This window comes from Lagenorhynchus albirostris, chromosome 14, assembly GCF_949774975.1.
Source record: "Lagenorhynchus albirostris chromosome 14, mLagAlb1.1, whole genome shotgun sequence".
NCBI classification, from domain to species: Eukaryota; Metazoa; Chordata; class Mammalia; order Artiodactyla; family Delphinidae; genus Lagenorhynchus; species Lagenorhynchus albirostris.
Genome location: NC_083108.1, coordinates 8,088,849 through 8,100,042, shown reverse-complemented (window position 1 = coordinate 8,100,042; position 11,194 = coordinate 8,088,849).

The following is an 11,194-nucleotide window of genomic DNA, read 5'->3' as shown; positions in this document are numbered from 1 at the left end:
TTTTTTTTTTTTTTTTTGCGGTACGCAGGCCTCTCACTATTGTGGCCTCTCCCGTCACGGAGCACAGGCTCCGGATGCACAGGCTCAGCGGCCATGGCTCACGGGCCCAGACGCTCCGCGGCCTGTGGGATCCGGGGCACGAACACGTGTCCCCTGCATCGGCCGGTGGACTCTCAACCACTGTGCCACCAGGGAAGCCCGTCTTTACTTTTTAGAACAGTTTTAGATTCACAGAAAAATTGAGTAGATAGTACATACATCCAGCACCCAGTTTCCCTATTATTAACATCTTCTATTATTGTGGGATGTTTGTTACAATTAATGAACCAACATTGACACGCTACTACTATCCAAAGTCCATTATTCAGATTTCCTTAATTTTTACCTAATGTCCTTTTTCTGTGGCAGGATCTTATCCAGGATCCCATATTGCACTTAGTCATCATGTCTTCTTCGGCTCCTCTTGGCTGTGACAGTCTGTCTGACTTCTCTTGTTTTTGAAGATTTTGACAGTTAGGATTACAGGTCAGGTATTTTGTAGTAGGTCTTTTTATTGGAAATTCTCTGTTGTTTTCTCATGATTGGACCAGGATTATCTGTTTGGGGAAGAAGACCACATAGGTAACATGCCATTTTTATCATGTCATGTCAAGGATATATACTATCCACATGACTTGACCTTGGTTACCTGGCTGAGGAAGTATTGGTCAGATTCTCCTGTGGAGTTACTCTCTCCCGGTCCTACCATACTGTCTCCTTGGAAGGAAGCTGCTATGTGCAGTCATCATTTAAGAAGTAGGGAGTTATGCTTCCCCTCTTCAAGGTCAGGGTATTAATATGTTATTTATATAGATAGAAATTATTTGCAATTCTTCTGCATGAGAGATTCATACCCTCCCCCCACTTATTTGTTTATATCAATATGGACTCGTGGATATTTTTTTTTTTTCGGTACGCGGACCTCTCACTGTTGTGGCCTATCCCGTTGCGGAGCACAGGCTCCAGATGTGCAGGCTCAGCGGCCATGGCTCACGGGCCCAGCCACTCCGCGGCATGTGGGATCCTCCCAGACCAGGGCACGAACCCGCGTCCCCTGCATCTGCAGGCGGACTCTCAACCACTGAGCCAACAGGGAAGCCCATGGATAAGTATTTTTATACTTTGGGTTATAATCAAATACTACTTTATTTTGTTGTCCTAATTGTTTAAATAAATTTTTATTAGAAGTTGATGCTACTTAAAGTGTTTTAATTATCAGTAATAATGCAACACAAAGGCTATGTCTGTTACAATCAAATGTTATATAATTTTAATTCAATAAATTAGATTAGATATTCTGGGTGTGTAACTCCTTCCTTAGCCAAAACTATAGTGTTTATGATTACAAATGTAGGATTTTAAAATCACAGAGAAAGTTCAGTTCCCAAATAGTGTAGATAGAATATTTTACTCAGGACCACCCGTTTGAATAATGACGAGCCTATTTCTTTCCATGTCCTTTATTATCTGACAGTTGAATTGACTAAACGGATCTAACTAGAGAAGCATTCTTTATATTTGAACTAAAATTCGAGATACTGAGAACAAATAATAACAGAATAATTGCTTTTAGAACTCAAACTTCCCCGCAGGCATATTTCGCAGGATTCAAACGATCTAAAATAAAATTACTCTTACCAAAGTAACATACAGGGTCCACATACCGGTTCAGGAGCACTTTGAATATATTAAATATATAGATTATTGTGAGCAAGAATGCATTTCTCTCTTTGCCTGATCTCTTTGGTCAAACACCTGATTTAACATTCTGTGCAGCTAAGTAAAGAAGGATTGAATTCTCAGTGCTTAATTACTTTAGCCTGCTTCCATCTGTTAAGTTAATTTCAGACCTTTGCTCCAACTTTAGACTACATAGAAATCCTGCAAGTAGGCCTATTTCATGACGGATACTTCATGCTGACAATTCAACAAAGTTCACCTTCAAATTCATGGAACCAGCACACTGGCCTTATGTCACCTCCAAGCACTCCTCATATCCTTTTCACAATGGCAAGCCTAGCACTTTTTTAAAAAGTATAATGTTAAATTGCTTTTTTTTCTGAGTCATATCCTTGTTCACATAAAATGGAATTTTTAAGAATGGTTTATTAAAAACACAAGCAAATTGGGGTCTGACAAAATCCACCTTTCAAATAGCTAGCAACAGTTTGATGAAACGGCACATCTGTACTTGCTGTCAGTTCCTCAGCAAGTGATCAGCCAACATAATGGCAATGAAGTTGAACAGAGAAACCACCAATAATACAGCAATGTGCATCTATCTGCCAAAATCTTGACTCTCTTTAACAGCCTGAGTCAAGGTCAAAATCCAATAACTGAGATGACTGATTAAAAGGAATTATTTATTTCCATGAAATTTAAGGCTGATTTGGCATTATACAACTTTACATTAAATAAGTTAAAGAGTAAATTAAAGAGGACATTTAGTCCGTTCCTTTGCTTTCAAACAGGAATGCCCATGACCCCACTTAATTTTGACAAAAGACCCAGAGATAATTAAAAGGTCCGCTTCAAAGAGATTATCCAGGGTTTCTCAGTGATCTATTCCAGTGTTTAACAATTCTTAGGAAAGTAAAAATTTTATTGGTTTTGGACCAAAGCCACTGTATGACTTCCAAACTAGAGTAGATACAATATGATCTCTGAAAAAGATTATAAAGATAAAAACTAAAAGAACAGAGAGAATGTCTTTCTTAGTATAGAAATAAGACAAATTTCTCCAGGCTAAGCAGTTTCCAATGCATAAAGTGTCACTCAAAGTTGCAGCCCTGGCAGACTGCATCCCCCTCCAGCTGCCACCTTCCCACCCCCACTGACACATGCCCCCATTCGCCAAATAATCATGGGACCCCCATGGGTGGCCACAAGCCCATTCACGGCCTGTGGGTGCTGTCATGGAACCAGCAAGTCTCACAATTGTTTTCATCCATTTCTACTGCTGGTCCAGTAGGCATGTCACCTCTCAACAAAGTCCCTCACAGGGGTCTGCCAGTTACCTACGGGTACTGACACCTAACTGCTATCTGCTCCCGGACACTACAGCATCACATCAGGTCCCTAATATGGCCCCAAAGTGACTCAAGCTTCTGTTCTTTCACCGGAGGCTCCTTAGCGCCAGTTTTATTATACATGTGGAAGCAACGTACGTATATGCAAGATTTTACTCTAAATTTCATAAAGAAATGAGATCGATATGTCTCTGCTCGTTGGAAAGACTAATGAGAATAGAACAATACTGAAACAATCTAAGGTATTTATGAATTTAATTCTGTAGCTGGATATAGTGAAGAGGGTATATGATTTCATAAGAAACATCTACTTACTTTAATGTTTGTTTTGTTATTATTTTCAGATGGGTGTGAATTTTAATTGAGGAAAGCATTATTATGCTTTAGTTTTATCTACCAGGGTTCTACCTGGTAGAGGTGTGTGTTTGTGTGTGTGTTTGCATATATGCATATAGATACAAATGTACATCCAAACAATGTCTTCCTTTTCTTCATTTCTAACTGCATTTAACTAAGGCTTTCATTCTTTATTATCAGTTATTACATAGCTGCGTATATGTCTCTTTGCCTCTGGTCTCTTTCCACTTTGGGTCAGAGTGCTTTTATAAGACTCAGGCTACTTGCCTCCTTTAGTGACAAAACCATTGGTTCATGATAAAATGCAAACTTCTTAGCATGACATGAAGGCCCTTCTAGGAATAGCACTCACCCCTTATACTGTTCTAGAACAATTTGCTGCTTCTAGAATGTGACAAGCTTTTCTACATCTTGGCCTCTATCCCTACCTCTCCTCCGAATTTCTGCTTGCCCTTGTCTGACTTTGTCACAATCGTCCCTCCATATCCGAGGATGTGGAACCTGTAGATAGGAAGGTGCATTGTATGTCATCCTAAATTTAAGTGATCACTTTTTCTGTGCACTGTTTCCTGACCCTCTCTTAATATCCCATGTAATCTTCCCAGCCATCGCATCCATGGTGTCATTACCAGTATTGCAGCATGTGTTATTATAGAATATTCACTTACCTGTTTTTCTGTATTTGGGGATCATAAATTCTCTGATGGAAGTTTTGAAAGTTTTATGTTCCAAAACCTAACATAGTAGCTGGCATGTGAAACTGATGAGAAATATGTTATGTGATTGATAAAATAATTTGAAATTTGTAATCTGTGTTGTTTCCTTCCCAACTCCAGACCTCAGCTACATGACGAAAGTGGATCAATTAGTATTTGAGGGCTGAAAATTTCGAGTACACCCTACTTCAGGAAAATTTCTGTATAAATTCTATTATTTCATTTTCTTTTGCCTTTATCACACTATACGCCACAATTATTAGAAATTTTTGCCTCAAATCTCATGAGAGAACTTAAGCTTGTTTCTTTGGGCTTTGACCTCATAAGGAATTAAAGCTCACCAATATTTTGAATAGAAACCCTTTCCTATTGTTCAAGTTGTCTTGCATTTATATTCTCTATGTTAAATTAAACCTTATTTTTCCTCTTTACTCATTGAGAATCATTATTTTTCCCATTTAAAATTAAAAAGTTCTCTAAAACCATGAGGAAAATTTGACAATATTGTTTTATATTCCCTATAAATATGAGCAAAGGAAATTAATAATTAGCAGAATTCTGGCCTAAAAATTTCTCAGTCAGTAATTGGTTAATTTTAAATAAATATTTTCCATGGTATTTAAAACGTGAGGTTTTTTTTCACACCTTTATTGAAGTATAAATGCTTTACAAGGTGTGTTAGTTTCTGCTGTACAACAAAGTGAATCAGCTATAAGTATACATATATCCCCATATCCCCTCCCTCTTGCGTCTCCCTCCCACCCTCCCTATCTCACCCCTCTAGGTGGACACAAAGCACCGAGCTGATCTCCCTGTGCTATGCCGCTGCTTCCCACTAGCTATTTACTTTACATTTGGTAGTGTATACATGTCAGTGCTACTCTCTCACATAGTCCCAGCTTACCCTTCCCCTTTCCCGTGTCTTCAGGCCCATTCTCTATGTCTGCGGTGTGCGTCTTTATTCCTGTCCTGCCCCTGGGTTCATCAGAACCATTTTTTTTTTTTTGCCATAAATATGTGTTAGCATACGGTATTTGTTTTCCTCTTTCTGACTTACTTCACTCTGTATGATAGTCTCTAGGTCCATCCACCACACTTTTTATGGCTGAGTAATATTCCATTGTATATATGTGCCACATCTCCTTTATCCATTGATATGTCAATGGACACTTAGGTTGCTTCCATGTCCTGGCTATTGTAAATAAAGCTGCAGTGAATGTTGTGGAACATGTCTCTTTTTGAATTATGGTTTTCTCAGGGTATATGCCCAGTAGTGGGATTGCTGGGTCATATGGTAGTTCTATTTTTAGTTTTTTAAGGAAACACCATACTGTTCTCCATAGTGGCTGTATCAATTTACATTCTCACCAACAGTGCAGGAGGGTTCCCCTTTCTCCACACCCTCTCCAGCATTTATTGTTTATAGATTTTTTGATGATGGCCATACTGACTGGTGTGAGGTGATACCTCATTGTGGTTTTGATTTGCATTTCTCTAATGATTAGTGATGTTGAGTATCTTTTCATGCGCTTGTTGGCCATCTGTATACCTTCTTTGGAGAAATGACTATTTAGGTCTTCTGCCCATTTTTGGATTGGGTTGTTTGTTTATGTGATATTGAGCTGCATGAGCTTGTATGTTTTGGAGATTAATCCTTTGTCAGTTGCTTCATTTGCAAATATTTTCTCCCATTCTGAGGGTTGTCTTTTCATCTTGTTTATGATTTCCTTAAGTTTCGGTAGGTCCCATTTGTTTATTTTTGTTTTTATTTCCCTTACTCTAGGAGGTGGGTCAAAAAGGATCTTGCTGTAATTTATGTCATAGAGTGTTCTGCCTATGTTTTCCTCTAAGAGTTTTATAGTGGCTGGCCTTACATTTAGGTCTTTAATCTATTTTGCGCTTAGTGTATGCTGTAAGGGAGTGTTCTAATTTCATTCTTTTACATGTAGCTGTCCAGTTTTCCCAGCAGCACTTCTTTTTTTTTTTTTTTTTGTGGTACGCGGGCCTCTCACTGTTGTGCCTCTCCCGTTGCAGAGCACAGGCTCCAGACGTGCAAGCTCAGAGGCCATAGCTCATGGGCCTAGCCGCTCCATGGCATGTGGGATCTTCCCAGACCGGGGCACGAACCCGTGTCCCCTGCATCTGCAGGCGGACTCTCAACCACTGTGCCACCAGGGAAGCCCACCCAGCACCACTTATTGAAGAGGCTGTCTTTTCTCCATTGTATATTCTTGCTTCCTTTATCAAAGATTAGGTGACAATGTGTGTGTGGGTTTATCTCTGGGCTTTCTCTCCTGTTTCATTGATCTATATTTCTGTTTTTGTGCCAGTACCATACTGTCTTGATTACTGTAGCTTTGTAGTATAGTCTGAAGTCAAAGAGCCTGATTCCTCCAGCTCAGTTTTTCTTTCTTAAGATTGTTTTGGCAATTTGGAGTCTTGTGTGTTTACATACAAACTGTAAAATTTCTTGTTCTAGTTCTGTGAAAAATGCCATTGGTAATTTGATAGAGATTGCATTCAACCTGTGGATTGCTTGGGGTAGTATAGTCATTTTCACAATATCGATTCTTCCAGTCCAGGGGCATGGTATATCTCTCCATCTGTTTATGTTATCTTTGATTTCTTTAATCAGTGTTTTATAGTTTTCTGAGTACAGGTCTTTTGCCTCCTTAGGTAGGTTTATTCCTAAGTTTTTATTCTTTTTGTTGCAGTGGTAAATGGGACAGTTTCCTTAATTTCTCTTTCTATTCTTCTGTTGCTAATGTATAGGAATGCAGGAGATTTCTGTGCATTAATTTTGTATCCTGAAACCTTACCAAATTCATTGATTAGTTCTAGTAGTTTTCTGGTGGCATCTTTAGGATTTTCTATGTATAGTATCGTGTCATTGGCAAACAGTGACAGTTTTACTTCTTCTTTTCCAATTGGTATTCCTTTTATTTCTTTTTCCTCTCTGATTGCTGTGGCTAGGACTTCCAATACTATGTTGAATAACAGTGGTGAGAGTGGACATCCTTGTCTAGTTCCTGATCTTAGAGAAAATGCTTTCAATTCTTCACCATTGAGAATGATGTTTGCTGTGAGTCTGTAATATAGGCCCTTTATTATGTTGAGGTAGGTTCCCTCTATGCCCACTTTCTGAAGAGTTCTTATCATAAATAGGTGTTGAATTTTGTCAAAAGCTTTTTCTACATCTATTGAGGTGATCATATGGTTTTTATTCCTTAATTGGTTAATGTGGTTTATCTCACTGATTGATTTGCATATGTTGAAGAATCCTTGCACCCCTGGGATAAATCCCACTTGATCATGGTATATGATCCTTTTAATGTGCTGTTGGATTATGTTTGCTAGTATTTTGTTGAGAATTTTTGCATCTATGTTCATCTGTGATATTGGTCTGTAATTTTCTTATTTTCTGATATCTTTGTCTGGTTTTGGTATCAGGGTGATGGTGGCCTTGTAGAACGAGCTTGGGAGGGTTCTTCCCTCTGCAATTTTTTGGAAAAGTTTGAGAAGGAAAGGTGTTAACTCTTCTCTAAATATACAGTAGGATTCGCCTGTGAAGCCACCTGGTCCTGGACTTCTGTTTGTTGGAAGTTTTTAAATTACAGTTTCAATTTCATTACCTGTGATTGGTCTGTTCATATTTTCTAATTCTTCCTGCTTCAATCTTGGAAAATTGTGGCTTTCAAAGAATTTTTCCATTTCTTCCAGGTTGTCCATTTTATTGGCATATAGTTGCTTGTAGTAGGCTCTTATGATCTTTTGTATTTCTGCAGTGTCTATTGTAATCTCTCCTTTTTTATTTCTAATTTTATTGAGTTGAATCCTCTCTCTTTTTTTTCTTGATGAGTCTGGCTAAAGGTTTATCAATTTTGTTTATCTTCTCAAAGAACCAGCTTTTAGTTTTATTGATCTTTGCTATTGTTTTCTTCATTTTTATTTCATTTATTTCTTCTCTGATCTTTATGATTTCTTTCTTTCTACTAACTCTGGGTTTTCTTTGTTCTTCTTTTTCTAGTTGCTTTAGGTGTAAGGTTAGATTGTTTATTTGAGATTTTTCTTGTTTCTTGCATGAGCCTGAATTTCTATGAACTCCCCTCTTAGAACTGATTTTGCTTCATCCCATAGGCTTTGGATTGTCATGTTTTCATTGTCATTTGTTTCTACGTATTTTTTTATTTCTTCTTAGATTTCTTCAGTGATCTCTTGGTTGTTTAGCAGTGCACTGTTTAGCCTCCATGTATTTGTGTTTTTTACAGTATTTTTCCTCTAATTGATTTCTAATATCATAGCATTGTGGTTGGGAAAGATGCTTGATATGATTTCAATTTTCTTAAATTTTCCAAGGCTTAATTTGTGACCCAAAGATGTGATCTTGGGTCTTGTGACCCAAGATGTGATCTATTCTGGAGAACATTCAATGTGCACTTGAGAAGAAAGTGTATTCTTCTTGTGTTACTGTCGGTTTCTCCTTGTATGGCTGTTAGCATCTGCCTTATGTATTGAGGTGCTCCTATGTTGGGTGCATAAATACTTATAATTGTTATATCTTCTTCTTGGATTGATTCCTTGATCATTATGTAGTGTCCTTCTTTGTCTCTTGTAATAGTCTTTATTTTAAAATCTATTTTGTCTGATATGAGAATTGCTACTCCAGCTTTTTTTTGATTTCCATTTGCATGGAATATCTTTTTCCATCCCCTCACTTTCAGTCTGTATGTGTCCCTAGGTCTGAAGTGGGTTTCTTGTAGACAGCATATATACGGGTCTTGTTTTTGTATCCATTCAGCCAGTCTATGTCTTTTGGTTGGAGCATTTAATCCATTTACATTCAAGGTGATTATTGATATGTATGTTCCTATAACAATTTTCTTAATTGATTTGGTGTTGCTTTTGTGGGCCTTCCTCTTCTCTTTTGTTTCCTGTTTAGAGAAGTTCCTTTAGCATTTGTTGTAAAGCTGAATTGGTGGTGCTGAATTCTCGTAGCTTTTTCTTGTCTGTAAAGCTTTTGATTTCTCTGTCGAATCTGAATGAGATCCTTGCTGGGTAGACTAATCTTGGTTGTAGGTTTTTCCCTTTCATCACTTTAAATATGTCCTGCCACTCCCTTCTGGCTTGCAGAGTTTCTGCTCAAAGATCTTAACAGCTTTTAATATTATGGGGATTCCCTTGTATGTCATTTGCTGTTTCTCCCTTGCTGCTTTTAATATTTTTTATTTGTATTTAATTTTTGATAGTTTGATTAATATGTGTCTCAACGTGTTTCTCTTTGTGTTTATCCTGTATGGGGCTCTCTGCACTTCCTGGACTTGACTATTTCCTTCCATGTTAGAGAAGTTTTTGACTATAATCTCTTTAAATATTTTCTCAGACCCTTTCTTTTTCTCTTCTTCTGGGATCCCTATAATTCAAATGTTGGTGCACTGAATGTTGTCCCAGAGGTCTCGGAGACTGTCCTCAATTCTCTTCATTCTTTTTTCTTTACTCTGCTCCCCTACAATTATTTCCACCATTTTATCTTCCAGCTCACTTACCCGTTCTTCTCTCTGTTATTCTGTTATTGATTCCTTCTAGAGTATTTTTAATTTCAGTTATTGTGTTATTCATCATTGTTTGTTTGCTCTTTAGTTCTTCTAGATCCTTGTTAAACGTTTCTTGTATTTTCTCTGTTCTGTTTCCTAGATTTTGGATCATCTTTACTATCATTATTCTTAATTCTTTTTCAGGTAGGTTGCCTATTTGGTCTTCATTTATTTGGTCTTGTAGGTTTTTACCTTGCTCCTTCATCTATAACATATTTTTTGTCATTTCTTTTTTTTTGATGGGTGGGGCTGTATTCCTGTCTTACTCTTTGTTTGGCCTGAGGCATCCAGCACTGGTGTTTTCAGGCATTTGGGTAGAGCCGGGTCTTGGTGCCAGGATGAGGACCTCTGAGAAGGCTCCCTCGGTTAATATTCCCTGGCGTCTGAGGTTCTCTGTTAGTCCAGTGGTTTGGACTCAGCACTCACACTACAGGAGCTTGGGCCCAACCTCTGGCCTGGGAACCAAGGTCCTACAAGCTGCGTGGCGTGCCAAAAAGAAAATAAGGAGCAGTACCATAACAGAGAATAAAAGATGAATTAAAATTAGAAATATAAAAATTACATTAGGAAAAATACAAATATAATTGAAACAACTGCAACAAGGTAAAACAAAACCACAACAGAAAAATGAAAAAATTTAAAAAATGGGAACAAGCCAAAAGGAGCAGAACAATAACAAAGTATAAAGAATAAAATAAAATTAGAAAAATAAAATATTTATTAGAAAAAAATAAAAATATAAATGAATCAACAACAAGAAGGTAAAACAGAACCCCAACCTAAAAGAAGAAAAAAGAAAGAAAAAGAAAGAATGAAAAAAAGGGGCTTAGTTATGGGGGGGTGGAGTTTAGGCAGGGGTGGAACTTAGGCAGGGACAGGGTTTGGGGTAGGGCGGGGCCTAGGCGGGAGGGGGTGTGGGCAGGCAGGAGGACATTCAAGCATGGGGTGGGCCTAGGCAGATTGACGTTCATGTGGGGTGGGGCCTCTGCTTAGGACCCGCATGGAAGGGGAGAGGCAGCACATCCAAAGGAGGGCCTATGGAGTGTGGAGTTCCAGAGTTTGGAGATAGGGCCCTGAGTGAGGATGTGTGGGTGGGGTTTAGGCACAGCACTGGAGGGGGTCTCCGAGTGTAGAGGTCAGCCCTGGGTGGGGGTGTAGGGGCGGGGCTTGGGTTCTGCGTGGCAGGAGGGAGGCTCAGAGGGCAGAGGATTAGGCCTGGGAGGTCAACAGGTTCCCCGGTGCCTAAGTGGGCAGGGAAAGCACTGGCCCCATTCCCTTCCATTCCTCCACACACACCCCAGGATCTCCCCCATCACCGCTGGACCCCTAATCCTGGGTGGGTCCCGCTGGGTATAGGAACCCCCGTCCCCCAGACACCCCTCAGGGGTGTCATCCCAGAGGTCCGGCCTTTACTTTTGCTCCCCCTTCCCTCCCTCCCACTCCCTCAGGACCCCTGCGGCTG